The sequence below is a fragment of the Malus domestica genome, chromosome 16, assembly GCF_042453785.1.
Source record: "Malus domestica chromosome 16, GDT2T_hap1".
In the NCBI taxonomy this organism is placed as follows: Eukaryota; Viridiplantae; Streptophyta; class Magnoliopsida; order Rosales; family Rosaceae; genus Malus; species Malus domestica.
In genome coordinates, this window is record NC_091676.1 from 38,613,411 (window position 1) to 38,625,223 (window position 11,813).

Below are 11,813 nucleotides of genomic sequence, written 5' to 3' on the forward strand. Positions count from 1 at the left end.
AAGCTACAAATGTGTACATATACATGAGTCAAAATAAACAAACAAGAGGGAGCCTTCACAAGGGTTGCTTAGGAGAAGTCTCAGCAGTCGGTAGAGCCCCAGAAAGAGAAGGCACCGGAGGGGGATCATTCGGAACCTCAGTACTGGACAGAACCCTAGAAGGAGGAGGCATCAGAGGTTGATTATTTGGAGCTTCATTACGCGGTACAGCCCCAGAAGACGAAGGCAATAAATGCCTTTGGAACAAACCCACAAATCTCTGATGATCAAGTAAAACCTGACCATCAGTTTCCTTCATCTGGTCAAGCTTCCTCTTCATGTTTGTAGCATAGTCATGTGCGAGCCGGTGCAACTGTTTATTCTCATGCTTGAGCCCTCTAATCTCCTGTTTGAGACTCATCACCTCAGCCGCCAATGATTCAACTTGGCGGGTTCGAGCAAATAGGCGTTGGGCCATATTAGACACAGAACCTGCACACTGAACACTGAGAGCCAGCGAATCCTTAACAGCTAACTCATCAGACCGTTTGGAAAGTAGTCTGTTATCTTTGGGAGTGAGAAGGTTCCTGGCCACCACCGCAGCAGTCATATCATTCTTCATCACGGAATCCCCAACGGTAAGAGGACCAGTAGGGGAGACGAAGGATGGGCGCCATATGTTGTCTGGAGAAGGCGGGGCTGCCTCTTCAACAAGGTTCAAGTCAAAACGACGGTCGGAGGGACCAGACATTTTCAAAGGTGTTGAAGAGAGAAGAGGTTGGACAAATCAAGATCTTAGAAGTGCAAGAATGGAGCTTCTACTGGTGGAGATTCAAGTGTGCTTTGGAACTTAATGCCAGCCCCTATAAAAATCTGCACTCGACGGATCTTCAGAAATCGAAGAGGCGCCTGCTCAGAAATCGAAGAGGCGTTTGCTTTCTCAAAAGCTGGGCTACTTAGAGACCACGAGGGTTGATCTCAGAAATCGAAGAGGCGTTTACTTTCTCAAAAGTTAGGCTGCTCAAAGACCACGAAGGCCGATCTTAGAAATCGAAGAGGCGCTCGCTTTCTCAAAAGCTGGGCTCCTCAGAGACCACGAGGGCCGATCTCAGAAATCGAAGAGGCACCTACTTTTCCAGCCTTGTCAGCACCTGTCACACGCACACTCAGCTTTGCGGAAATTATGGGCATTCTGTCGAAGACTTCTGAGGAAGTAGAAAACACATGAATCTTACTGTTCAATCACCCACTTCCCACACGCAACAATAGCTCATGGGTACCACAGATAACTTTGCCAAAGTTCTCTGCCAAAATTGAGCACGTAAAGCTTGCAGCTCCCACTACATCGCTCTGACCAAGAAAGGTAAAAGAATAGCAAAGAAACAGCACTAACAAAGTTTAGACCCATAAATTTTGAAGGTCTAGCTACCATATTATTACCCACAAGGGTAAAGGAACAGTACCACTGCTGGATAATTGGAAAGTCCCTGTGTGTCAACCTCTGTGCTTCGTGGCAAGGTAGACTAGCAAACATGCCCAACCTTTACTCACACTCGAGAAAACACTACCAATAAGATTGCTTGCTCCAAAATCGAAGAGGCACCGTCCTCCGAATCTCAAGAGCCAGACTCCCAACATGACTACTTTCTCAAAAATCGAAGAGAGGGTAAAGGAACAGTACCATTGCTGGATAATTGGAAAATCCCTGTGTGTCAACCTCTGTGCTTCGTGGCAAGGTAGACTAGCAAACATGCCCAACCTTTACTCACATTCGAGAAAACACTCCCAACAAGATTGCTTGCTCCAAAATCGAAGAGGCACCGCCCTCCGAATCTCGAGAGCCAGACTCCCAACATGATTACTTTCTCAAAAATCGAAGTGACACTGCTCCCCGAATCTCGAGAGCCAGACCCCCATCATGATTGCTTTCTTAAAAATCGAAGATGCATCGTTCTCCGAATCAATCGAAGAGACGCTCGCTTTCTCAAAAGCTGGGCTGCTCAGAGACCACGAGGGCCGATCTCAGAAATCGAAGAGGCACCTACTTTTCTAGCCTTGTCAGCACCTGTCACACGCACACTCAGCTTTGCGGAAATTATGGGCATTCTGTCGAAGACTTCTCGAGAGCACAGACCACTTTTTCAAAGTGCTCTGACAGAGTTAAAACATGTGAAGCTGGCAGCTCCCACTACCGTGCTATGACCAAGCAGGGTAAAGGAATAACATTACTACTTGTTGTTAGGGAGACTCCTATATATGTCGACCTCCATCCCCAACGGACAGGCAGACCTGCAAAAATGTTCAACCCTTCCTCATATTTGAGAGGGCACTCCCAACGAAGCCTTTCGAAATATTTAGCTTTCTTTCCCCCCGATAATACCTTTGCAAACAAGCTATACTAGAGCAAGAATATCTCATATCATTAGGGTTAAAAGCAAGAGTATCCCATATCATGCTTTTTCCCTGTCTTTTCCTTTGGCCTTGTTGTTACCTGCAAGACAAGGAGAAAGAGAGCAATCAGTCAGCACTTGGAATCAAGCTTCCAGCTAGGAACTGACTGCCTGGAACCCCTTACCTGATTACTTACCTGGCATTGCTCTCGAGTACTCATCTTCAACATCTTATGTTTCCAGGGAAGATACCGCATCTGCTTGAGGAACAGATAGGGCAAGTGCGAAGGATACAAGGAAGCATGTGGAGACAAGCGTAACAGCACACGTGCCGATACATCCATTACTCTGTCAAAAGCAAAAGTATCCCATATCAGCAGGGTCGAACGTACTCTAGATTTGATGGACTTGTTTTGACCCTCAAATTCTTCAGTCGGCTCTGGAGGAAACCAGAAAACCCTCCAGCTCAGTTCAAGAATAAGCCTGTGGAAAGTTACTTCTTCAAAAGCAAAAGTATCCCATATCATCTCTTCTCATCTTTCTTCTCTTTATCCTTCATGCTGCTGCAAGATGGGGAGAAGGTGAACAATCAGCCGGAGCTCTGATTGCTTACCTTGTCTGTCACCTCTTTCAGCAGATCCCCTAGCTCGGCGACTTGGGAGACTGCTACTACATGGTTTGTATCGCGCTTGACCAAGCCTGAAACTACAAGTAAGCTTCAAGTGAAATTGATACATTACCTTGTGCATCTCCACCAGTTAAAGATACCACCCCTGGATGGAGGAAGAGTACTTCCAGAGAAGATGCCACATCTACCTATGAGACAGATAAGGCAAGTCAAGACGATACCACACTCCGATACTTAGAAGTTTCGTGATTACGAGATCATTCTCTCACAATATTTCCTAATGTCATTTGTACTAAATCATTCACTTGTACTCACTAAAGGAGAGCTTGAACCTATGTACTTGTGTAAACCCTTCACAATTAATGAGAACTCTTCTATTCCGTGGACGTAGCCAATCTGGGTGAACCACGTACATCTTGTGTTTGCTTTCCTATCTCTATTCATTTATATACTTATCCACACTAATGACCGGAGCAATCTAGCGAAGATCACAAAAAGCGACCGTTTTTGCTGCCTAGGATCTATCTTGCAAGAGAACGGAGAATTAGATGGAGATCTCAACCATAGAATACGACCTGGACGGATGAAGTGTAAGAGTGCATCCGGCGTGTTATGTGACCGTCGTAGGCCACTGAAGCTCAAGGGAAAATTTTACAGGACGACAATAAGGCCAACGATGTTGTATGGCACAGAATGTTGGACGGTGAAGCATCAACACGTACACAAAATGGGTGTAGCGGAGATGAGGATGCTTCGTGGGATGTGTGGGCACACGAGAAAGGATAAGATTGGGCATGAGGATATCCGAGGTAAAGTAGGAGTAGCCGAAATTGAAGGAAAGATGAGAGAAAATCGGTTCCGGTGATTTGGACATGGGCAAAGAAGGCCGACTGACGCTCCGGTTCGAAGATGTGACTACGGGACAGAGGTTCAGGGCCGAAGGGGTAGAGGAAGACCTAGGAAAACTTTAGAAGAGACTCTAAGAAAAGACTTAGAGTACTTGGATCGAACGGAGGACATGACACAAAACCGAGCGCAATGGCGTTCTAGGATTCATATAGCCGACCCCACTTAGTGGGAAAAGGCTTTGTTGTTGTTGTTGTTGTTGATTAGGTGAGGGAATATGTTTTATTGCCCCTCATGGGAATTTGACGATCTATCTTTTTTCTGTGTACCTTACTAGCTGAATGTGAAATTAAGATCAAGCAATTGATTCATTTGTTTGTTTTTCTAACTTCTATTTCATGTATTTTAGTTATTTTGATATAGATCATGTATATTCCGAGAACACTGCGATCTCAATTTGTAGTTGGGAGAAAAAAAAATGCATGATAACAAACTGGGAATGTGTGTTGGTGTGTAAATGTATGTGCTGTGTTTGTTCTTGCTTATTCAAGTTGTAGGATTTAATGTAAGCCATTGGATCATATTCCATATAACGTCTTAGATTAGATTTTATTGAGTCATAGCTCATGACAAGTGTAAGCATCTTATATGATGACTTAAGCCCTGAAACTTCCATGATTCTCTGATCTCCTTCTGCTAAGTTTTCGATTTCATAAAATTGTTTCATTGAATCCACTCTACCTAGAATCAAAATACTAACATGGCCTCAGAGCCAGGTTCCTTCACAATCAGGGCGTGAATCTGTGACTTGTTTGGTAGCGAAGAAACTCAGAAGAAAATCTAGCTTTGTCGCAACAGAAGAAAATTCTGAAAGCTTTTGGGTTACTCGATAATAATTCTAATATGGCTGGATTGAGTGGTGCGGATCTCCGAGCACCAGTTTTCAATGGAGAAAACTTTTATTTCTAGCAGATAAGGATGAAGGCCATATTCCAATCTCATGAGCTATATGATATGGTTGAGAAGGGGTTCAGTCTTCCAATGAAGAGGGAGGAAGAGCTCATTGCAAACGAGCTTAAGCTTCTAAGGGAGAATATAGTCAAGGATGCTAAGGCTCTCGGCATCATTCAAGGGGCTATGTCTGATGAAATTTTCATAAGGATCGGCATGATAGAGACGACAAAAGAAGCCTGGGATGTATTGAAGCAAGAGTTTGTGAGAGACAAATAGGTAAGATTTGTGAAACTTCAAAGTTTAAGGCGTGATTTTGAATATACTCGAATGAGTGAGCATGAGACATTTTCTATGCATCTTGTTCGATTACTTGAGCTTATTACACAAATGAAGAGTTATGGTGAAGATATTGGAAATCAAAGAATTGTGCATAAGTTATTGATTAGCCTTCCTAAATCTTATTATAGTATTGTGTCTGTAATTGAGAATACTAGTGATTTAGAGACTGTTGATGTTCAAGATGTTGTAGCTACTCTAAAAGGGTATGAGCGACAAATTGAGAGGCATTCTAAAAATAGCAGTGAGAAGGCATTTGCTAGCTTGAGTATAGCTCCCAAGAAGAACAATTATAATGCCAATCAAAACTTTAAACTAGTAAAGAATTAGAAGACAAAGGGCAAGAAGTAGGATAACAAACATGTGTACTAGCAAGGGAAACCTGTTGAAACTTCTGATGGTGCTAAGAACCCTTGCAAATACTATGATAAATTGCACTTTGGAGAATGTTGGTTCAAGGGAAAGCCCAAATGTCACAATTGTGATAAGCTAGGCCATATTGCCAAAGATTGAAGGTCTAAGAAAGTCACTCAACATGTGAATTTTGTTGGTCAAGTGTAGAGTGCATGTAAGGCAGCTACTGTGAAGAAGGGTGAAGATATTTGGTATGTTGATAGTGGTTGTAGTAACCACATGACAGGGAGAGAAGATCTCTTGGTGAATATTGACAGGAGTGTCACTACCAAAGTTGAAATGGGCACAGGGCAATTGGTTGACGTAGTTGGAAAAGGTGATTTACTAGTTAAAACTAAGCAAGGTAAAAGGTACATAAAGGAGATAATGTTTAGTAACTGGTTTGAAAGAAAATTTGTTGAGTGTAGGATAAATGATGGAGCATGAGTACTATCTTGTGTTTAGGTGAATTGAAGTCAGCATTTATGATGATTCCACATGTTCTAACTTAATTGTTAAGATTCCTATGAAAGGAAATAGAAGTTTTCCTTTAAAATTGCAACCAGGAATTCAAATAGCCATGAAAGCTAGTGTTGGACAAGCTACTGAGATATGGCATAGAAGACTGGGGCACTTGAACATAAGTGCTTTGATGCAGCTACAAGAACATGAAATGGTGACTGGATTGCGTGAGTTGAAAGTGAGTGCTATAGTATGTGAGGGATGTGCACTTGGAAAGCATTGTAGAGATGTTTTCCCCAAGGAAACAAATTAGAGGGTTGCTCTACCACTGAACTTGGACCTATGCAAACACCTGCAAAAGCTGGAAACAAGTATTTTATTACTTTTATAGACAATTGTACAAGAATGGGATGGGTCTATTTTCTGATAAGCAAATCAGAGGCATTTAGTGTGTTCAAGAGATTCAAAGCAACTGTTGAGCTACAAAGTAGGTATAAACTGAAGAAATTAAGTGACAGAGGAAAAGAATACACTTCTCTTGAGTTTTCTCAGTTCTGTGACGATCTTAGTTTTGAAAGGCAACTTACAATGGCCTATTCTCCTCAACAGAATGGTGTTGCAAGATGAGAAATAGGACCATTGTAGAAATGGCTAAATGCATGATGTTGGAGAAGGGCATTCCACTTGAATTCTTGGCAGAGGCAATTAACATTGCAGTCTATATCCTCAATAGGTGTCCCACTACGGCTCTGAATAAGAAGAGTCCATTTGAAGCCCATAGTGGAAGGAAGCCTAGAGTTAAACACCTAAAGGTGTTTGGATCCCTATGCTATGCTCAAGTCCCAACCCAGATGAGACAGAAATTTGATGCAGCAAGTTCCAAATATGTATTTCTTGGTTATGGAACTTGTGAGAAGGGCTACAGATTGTACAATCTAGAAACCAAGAAGATGGTTATCTCTAGAGATGTAGTCTTCGATGAGAATGCTAGCAGGGATTGTAAGTTTTGTACTGAGAAGAACATGACTATTGCAGTTACTAATGGAAGATATGGAGATGAAATGAGTACTGTTGAGATTGAAGAGAATGATGGAGATGTAGAATGCACATAATCATTACAGAATCAACATGATCAAGTTGTTGCTTCCTCTCCAAGTCAAGAAGAACAAGTGGTACAAATTAGTCCACAAGAGTATGATCATACTCATCTCACGTTTAAAAGCTTGAATGAAATATATGAAAGGTGCAATTTCTGTGTTGTGGAACCTGAATTCTTTGAAGAGACATCAGGAGATGAAGCTTGGAGAAAAGCTTTGTCCACAGAGATTGAGATGATAGAAAAGAATGATACCTAGGAGTTGGTTGATAGGCGATTTGATCAACCAGTTGTTGGTGTTGTTTGTACCATACTTAACCAATCCTGAAACTACTGAGCACCGGTCAACGTTACACCGTCAAGGATCCAGAAGAGTTTCCCTTCAACCAGGAGGCCAATCACAACGCAACACATGTCGACATCAGAAGCCAATCATACCGCGACACGTGTCAACATCAGAAGCCAATCACAACACGACACATGTCAATGTTAGAATGAAACTAGAAACTCTCTTCTATAAATAGAGATCTTTCTCTCACAATATTTCCTAATGTCATTTGTACTAAATCATTCACTTGTACTCACTAAAGGAGAGCTTGAACCTATGTACTTGTGTAAACCCTTGGTGCGAAATATATAAGCACACAAATTAAACCCTCTTTTTATCAATTGTAGCAAAGTATGTAAGTAGGGATCGTTCTAGGCCGGGGATTAGGAGGGATTGCTAAATCACTTGAAAACTGACTCAAAAACGTAAAAACAAAGTTAAAACACTAAACTAGACTCAAAGAATGCAAAACTAAACTCTAAAACACTAAAACAAACCAAAAGACTCAAAACAACACAGAAACACTCAAAACTGCCTTAAAAACACAATCTGGGCAGTTTTGAACACCAACACAAATTTGGACGAAAATAGGTTATAACTTGACTCAAGACACTTAAAAACACAAACTAAATTGATTTCTAACTAATCTAACACTTCAAAATAAATGGGGATTTGATTTTGACGAAATTTAAAACAAAACAGAAACTTTGTAAACTAAACAGATTTTAAAACGAATTTGATTAAAATGAATGGATGGAAAGCTAGCTAAGGGGTTCTTCTCCACACATGTCACACTTGCATACGAAACGATTTCCAATTACTTTTCAATAGATTATGAATTCTCAACGCCCCAGATTAACCGTGAATTGCACTAATTAACCCTCAGATTTTCCTAAAGTTATTGAATTGGATGATTGCATACAACAACCCAAAGCATTCCCCACAAGTTCCCCACATGAATTGCATAATAGAGATACAAGCAAGAATCATTAAGTTCTACGAAAACCATAAGCATTGACGAGGCACTTGTTACTATGAATTGCATGAAACTTATGCCAAGAATTTACTTAACATGATTGTGATCAACAACCTTTACTACTTGCGAATATAAGTTCATAACGATTAGGTGAAACTCCCTTATATCCTAGCATTAGATTTGTGCATGACAATTAAGCGTGCATTCTCAACCAACACACACAAATCAGTTTAATTCATATAGATAAGTAAATTGAATTCACAACTTATGAAATGCAATTAGAAGTAATCAAATCATATAGCAAGCATAAAACATGGTTTCGAATCCCCCCTAGCCAAGGGGGGTTTAGTTCCTCATACGCACAAAGCAAAGATAAATAAATTTAGACATTGAGAACAAAAGAAAGAAAACACCTAGACGTTCCAACGATCCAATCTTGAACAACAAGCACGTCCAAAGTTCTCCTTCTCCTTCCTTGCTGCGGCACAAGACTTGGGGACAGGTTTTGGGTGGTATTTGTATGGGGGAATGGATATGGAATGGTGTGGTAGTGTTTAGGATGGGTGAGGGGGTGCGGCAAAGGTGTTTAGGTCAGGAATTATGGAGTATGGTGAGTGATGGCAGCGGCAAAGGAACAAGGATGTGTTTCTGGAGTGAATTGATGTATATGGGAGGTGGTAATTCGACTAAGGGGTGAGTATGAGTATATATAGGCACATAAAACCCTAGGGAAATCAGATATGGACTTGTAAAATCCAAATCCACAAGGAAAAAGGCTTAACAATCAGAATCCACAAGGGAAAAGGTCCACAAGGTGCGGCAGGTTTGGATAGGGTAAGATAAGGCTTCTAGAAAGCCTTGCAAGGCAAGGAAAAGGGTTCTAGAAAGGGATAGGTGCGGTAAGGATTAATATGTGAGGGAATAGGCCTTCTAGAAACCACAAACACAAGAAATGCATGGCATGGGAGGGTTCCTTGCTGAAATTGGTTTGACATCTTTCTAGAACAAGGATTAAGGTGTCCTAAAACGTTTGGGATTCCTCTATGTAGTTAGAACCTTAATGCATTAGGATTGTGAAAGCTTGCCTTGATCAATCCTTCTTCTTCTTGGAAACCTTTTCCTTCTTTGACTTGGAATACTTCTTTGTTGCTGAAACTCGAGGCCAATTAGGTTTAACTTTCCTACTTCAAGTAGGAAACCTTGTTTGAGTAGGAATCTTCATTCTTCTAGGAATCCATCTTCAACTAGGAAACCTTCGTTGACTAGGATTTCATCTTCAATTAGGCACTTTCCTACTTCAACTAGGAAACCTTGTTCAAGTAGGAATCATCATCTTCAAGTCTTCAATTTCGTCCATTCTCTTGGCTCCAAGTATGTGATATCCATTCCAAGCTACATTTTGCTCCAAAAGGCTCCAAAATGCATCTTTTTGTATATTTTGCCTTTAAAACCTGAAAACACATAAAACTAGCTTAAAAGACTACTTTAACTAAGAAAACACCATGGAAATGCATAAGAACTAGCTAACTAAGGGGCATAAATATGCTCCTATCAACCCTTCACAATTAATGAAAACTCCTCTACTCCGTGGACGTAGCCAATCTGGGTGAACCACGTACATCTTGTGTTTGCTTCCCTATCTCTATCCATTTACATACTTATCTACATTAGTGACCAAAGCAATCTAGCGAAGGTCACAAACTCAACACTTTCTATTGTACCAAATTCCTCGCTGATTTTGTGCATCAACATTTGGCGCCGTCTGTGGGAACGACACTTATTCTCACTCTCTTCAGCTTTGTTAAGTTGGTTTCCACCATTCGTACACTCTCTTTTGACCAGGCATCCCTCTCCAACATGGGGAGCGAAGGAAGCCACAACACACAGAATGACACCCCTCTTGCACCTAGTGCGAAGCAACGAAAGAAGGAAAGAAAGAGGGTTGCTCTTCAAGCTAAAGTCGATGAGCTAGAATCTCAAAACAACAAGATAGCAATGAAGAATGAGGTCCTCCAGGAGCAGTATGAGAAGCTCTTTGAGATGCTCCACGAAACTAGGCGTACTCAAACACGCGAACTCGTTACCCATGTGGACATCAACCATTATCTGGATGCCTCCCAACAAGGAAGGTCACCTTTCTTCGACATGGGTATCCCTGATGAGGAGATAGCTAATCATCAAAACATTGATTAACATGAGACTTCTCTCAACCCAGCTGCTTCGACCCGAAGCAAGAGAAGTGGAGGAAGACACATCCTTGCAGAAAGGTTGGAAGGATCGAAAGCTGTTTATCGTGATTGCCGAGACTTCCTAAAGCAATGTCGAGAGAATCCCCACCACATAAGCTCGAAGATTAATGACCCAAGGGTTTCTGAAAGACTCGGTCCCCTCCCACATCCCAGGCCGGCTAACAATTTGGGGAAGGGGCAACAAGTCCTAAAGAAACACGAAGGTATAGAAGACTCAGAGATGTTTCGACAAACATACCTTGAAAGTCAGTACGGCGAGTTCAGGGAAAAATCACATGCTCTTGATCAAACCTTCCTACTTCCAAAAGAAGATGGAAATTTACGAAAGAAAGCTCCAGTGGTACATGACTCCACTCAGGGCCCTCTTGTCCTACAGCTTCTTAAGGAAGTAAACAAGTTGAAGGCTGAACGACAAGCTGAGATACCTGATTAGAACCAACCTAGGCCTAGCCCTCTTACAAGGAGGATCCTCGACACCCCCTCAAAGTAAAGACAAAGCAGAAGCTTGGCTTGCAACTTTATACTGGAAAGGAGGACCCGATTGAACACCTTAACCTTTTTGAGTCCACCATGGCATACCGGATGCACACCGACGAAGAGCGATGTCTTCTCTTCCTCTTCACCCTCTCTGGCGGAGCTTTAAACTGGTATTGCCGTCTTCCACCTGAGACGGTAGACTCATTTGAGGAATTGAGGAAACTGTTTCTTTCTCAACACATTTTCCAGACCGATCGCTTGCATTCTGCAGATGACTTGTACACTATTCACCAGAAGCCGGATGAGTCACTACAAGAGTATGCCGGTCGCTTCAGCCATGAGTATTCTCACTGCGTTGAGGCAGATGACAAGACCACCCTCAAGGCTTTCACGGCAGGCCTACGTGATTGTTTCTTCAAGTACATGATCAATGCCAACACTTGGAAGACTTACTCTGAGGTGATGGCACAAGCTTACAACCATGCCTCCGCCGAGGCAAGGACACATGAAGGGAAACCCCCATAGCCACCCCTTATCAGCAAGTAGGGAGTGGAAGCCAGATCCAACCAAATAAGAAGACCTTGACCTTCCAAACGGCAGCGGTGCCTCCCCTTGCCTTACTTAATACTTTGCCAAGTCAACAGACATATCAATCTTAGGGCAAAAAGAAAGATTTCCATCATCACCGGTCTCATTTTA